The following is a 3,977-nucleotide window of genomic DNA, read 5'->3' as shown; positions in this document are numbered from 1 at the left end:
TCCCTGCACGGATAAAACAATTGAGTTGGGTATGTATAATGCACCTTCTCATATCCAGGACACATCGCAACTAAATTGTACCAAATGCTGATATCACAAAATGTTTAAATTATTTGGGCCCCAGGACCACATTACAGAGGGTGGGGAAAGAGCCAAGAAAGAGGAGTAAAAAAAAAATTGAACAAGCACTTGAAAGATTATCAGGGTCACAAGATGGAGGAGAGGATAAAGGGTAGCATCAAGTGAAGGAATTAGTCTTGGCAAGGAGAAGGTAAGGTCATCTGCTGAGTGAGTGGAAGTAAAATTGCAGACTTGAGGACAGAGGACATTTGGAATAACCCCTGTGGAGGCTATGATAGAGAGTAAATCTGATGAAAAGAAGAATTACTGAGCACTGCTGAGATTCCATCTGAGAAAATCAGAACTGGTAGCAGACATAGTCATCATAATTTCACCATTCTTAGCAGCTTGGGAATAGGAGCTGAGAAGGCAGATGTTTTTGCTTCTACAGTTCACATACTAAAATTAGACAAATACAGAAAAGATGAGCATGGCCAGTAGTCAAGAATGACATATAAATTTGTGATGTACTGTATGTTATTTTTCTTTGTCTCAGCTGCCAAAGTAATTCTCCTAAAGCATAGATGTGCCCCTGTCATATCTGTACTTAATAAAATTCAGTAGCACCCTATTTCACCCAGATTCAAATATAGTTTTTTACTGACCTTTGAAGGTCTTCATAATTTCAGCTTTTCCTATCTTTTCAGTATTCTTACGCATTACTCTCTTGTCTGCTATCTACGATCCAGCTAAACTAAGTTTACTGTTCTTCACACAAAACTCCAAGCCTTGGCACTAAGTGGTTGTGGCAGAGAGCTTAGAAGCAGCAAATACCAGCTCCTCCACCTCTTTGTCCTAGGTATTAGGTGATGTGAGCAAAAAAAAATCAGCCAGCCTTGGAAGGGGTGAACAGAGAAGTGGTGACTTCAGGGCAAAGTTTAGCGCCAGTGAGCACCAGAAGGTAGAGGGAACGTGGAAGGAAGGCATCACCCGCCACAGTGTAGTGACTATGTTCTCACCTATTATCTCACAGCTTAAACCCCTACATCTTACCCTAAGGGTTGCAGGATGCCCTAAGAGGTTTCAAGGTATCTCGTCTCTACTGCCACTGGCTTGAGCTCCCCTCAGCTGTTTTCTCCTAATGTTAGGTACCAGTCATTAGCGATTTCATTCCATTTAACCACTAAATATCAATTAATCTTTAAAAACAGTTATTTCCTTCAAAGATATAGCAAAAACAAAGTATAAATATTTTCCTCCAACATATTGGAACATACTCTGTCCTGTACCATGTAAGTCTCTGCAGAGAATAGGTTACAATTGAGTTCAATTCCTACCTAGCATTGTCCCCACCAAGTTCGCACAAGTCTTTGGTCTGGAATCCCAAAGGTCATTCTCAGTGATTACTCCTTGCTTCTTGGTACCCTGAGACTTAATACAGAGGTCCTGGACATGCAAAGACAAAAAGCAAGATAGGTCCTGATCTCAAGGCACTTGCATTCTAATGGTAAGTAGAATAAATACTGTAAGTAATACACATAAACAAAATAAATGCAAGTTTGCTCCAGGTAAGGGAAAGGCTTTTTGAAGGAGGTGGCCTTTGAGCTGATTCTTAAAGGGAGAGAAAAGTTCTAAGCAGAAGAAGAAAAAGAATTCCTAGCATGGGCAGCAACAAGCTATGCAAAGGCTGCAAACAGGGGCCAAAAAAAAAAATTTCCAGTCTATGACTGTGCAGCAATAGCCAGATAAAGAGTCAGCTGACTAACACTGCCTATATCCTGCCTCCTGATCTGATAGTTACATTACTGGATTGAATCTCCACTCCTTTATCTGTTTGGCATTAATCTCAACTAAATAAAGAAGAGCAGAGCTCATATACATACCTTTAATGAGGAGAAAAGTAGAACCCACCCTATTATACCTATCATCTGAAATTTCCTCCCCTTGGTTCTTTGTTAGTTGTCTCCTTTTGTATTTGGATTAAGAGAACCCAGCTTCTGATAGTTACTACCTATGGGACCTGATAAAGTCAGAATGCCAGAAACTGTAAGGCTTAGATTCCAAACTGGAGCCTGATTTTTAGATTTCCCTTGGTATGCTTATAAAGGAGAATTTCTTTTTAACCACCATGTATTCGTTTCATTCATTCAGTCCTTCATTTTAGACAGACTGAATAATACATGAGAATATATAATAACATGAGAATAATATAACATTGATCTCCTTATTAAAATATTAGATTATTTCACAGTTCAAACATTCTATAATTTATTTTTCCCTTGGCCAATTATATTACTACATTAGGTAACATAGTAACAGTGAGTTAACATTTCTGTTCTGCCCCCAAAAACAAGAAATCACAAAGTTTATAAGTCTACAGATTAAACCAGGGCAACATAATTACAAAGTCGACATGTTTTAGCTTCCATTCCTCACTCCCAAACCACTTTGGCTGTCCTCCCTAGCTACATACAAGGCTGCTCTTGGCTTTCACCCTGCCCAAGATCAAATTATTTATCTTTTGCTCTTACTTTAACTAGCTAATCTTTTAAATCTCTATTTCGTTGATTAGGAATAAAGCCCAAAAGAGATTTCAGAATTCCCCTTCCCCTCTTCACTACCAGGTAAAAAGCGTTTTCACTGTAGTGTTCTGGAGATAACGTTACCTTTCACTGAAGTCTTACCCAGGGGAATAATTCTAACACATTCGAATTTCAGACCAACATCAGTGTAATCAATGAGTAAGACATGGGGGGGGGGGGCAGGCAAAGTTCCTGATACCATTCAATTTGCACCATGTAGGCTGTTGTCCACTTCACCTAATGTAGGACTGGCCCTGTAAGGAAATCTTTTCTGTACATGGTAATTTTCCTTTCCTAAAATGTATATTCAGGGGCAGCTAGGTGGCATACTGGAAAGAGCACCGGCCCTGAAGTCAGGAGGACTAGAGTTCAAATCCGGCCTCAAACCAAACACATGACACTAGCTGTGTGATGCTGGGTGAGTCACTCAACCTCAATTGCCCCCCCAAAAAAATAATAAAATAAAAATTATATTCAAAAAAGAACCTCAGTTTCCCCAGGCTCTTGAAGGATATCTTTCTTGTCATTTCTCAGAACAAAAATAGTGAAGCATAAAGCCTTAGAAATGTGTCTCTAAGCCAATTTTAACTATCCCTTTTGAAAAAGTAGTATATTTTCAAACTATACATGAGACTACAGCGTGATATGTTGCCATGATATGTTTTATCATAAAAAATTAAAAGCATGTTGCAATCTCTCTTACAGCTACTTAGCGTAAGGCAGAATTCAACATATAGATCTCATCTAAAGAAATGTATTTAATGAAATTCCTCAAACATCTCATCAGCCATATTCTAGATGGATTACATTAGAACAGGGTATGTAGGCCTTCCACTGACTGTTGCACACTCCCACCCAACCTTAACATTTTCATTTACTCCTTCATACAGACCTCCTAGCTCACGAGGTCATTGACTTAGACCCGGAAGGAACTTTAGAGGGCAGGAGTCTCACACTAATATATTTAGCTCTTTTGTCCATCCTTGATATTTATCATTCCTCTCATCTGGAATGCCTTGTCCTCTTTTTATCAAACCTCCATTCTCCTATTTAAAGCCAATCGACCAACAAGCATATTAAGTACTTATTATGTGGTAGGTCCATATTCCTAAGCGCTGGCAATATAAAGTACTAAGTACTGGTGATGTAAGGACAAAAATGGAATAGTCCAGTTGGCACCAGCATTTCCTTCAAATCCTGAATATGATGATCTAGGATCTAATTAAGAAATGCATATACCAGAAAACCTTCTACAGTTAGTATCTCCTAGGTTGAATCATTCCTCATCTCTTTGCCATTTAAAGATAATACTTACAATCTGTTAATCTGCTTCCA

The 3,977-nt window shown here is 38.7% G+C and overlaps 1 non-coding gene across 1 annotated transcript; it reads left to right on the top strand.

Annotated features, from left to right (window-relative positions):
* Positions 1-495: 495 nt before the first annotated feature.
* Positions 496-602, top strand: LOC144457290 (U6 spliceosomal RNA). The gene has a single exon (XR_013486606.1). It is a non-coding gene; the product is annotated as a U6 spliceosomal RNA (small nuclear RNA).
* The last annotated feature ends 3,375 nt before the right edge of the window (positions 603-3,977 follow it).

The sequence above is a fragment of the Phascolarctos cinereus genome, unplaced genomic scaffold (genome assembly GCF_003287225.1).
Source record: "Phascolarctos cinereus isolate Bilbo 61053 unplaced genomic scaffold, phaCin_HiC Scaffold_4;HRSCAF=312, whole genome shotgun sequence".
NCBI classification, from domain to species: Eukaryota; Metazoa; Chordata; class Mammalia; order Diprotodontia; family Phascolarctidae; genus Phascolarctos; species Phascolarctos cinereus.
The sequence above is the reverse complement of the archived record's forward strand: the minus strand, read 5'-3'. Positions and strand labels throughout refer to the sequence as shown.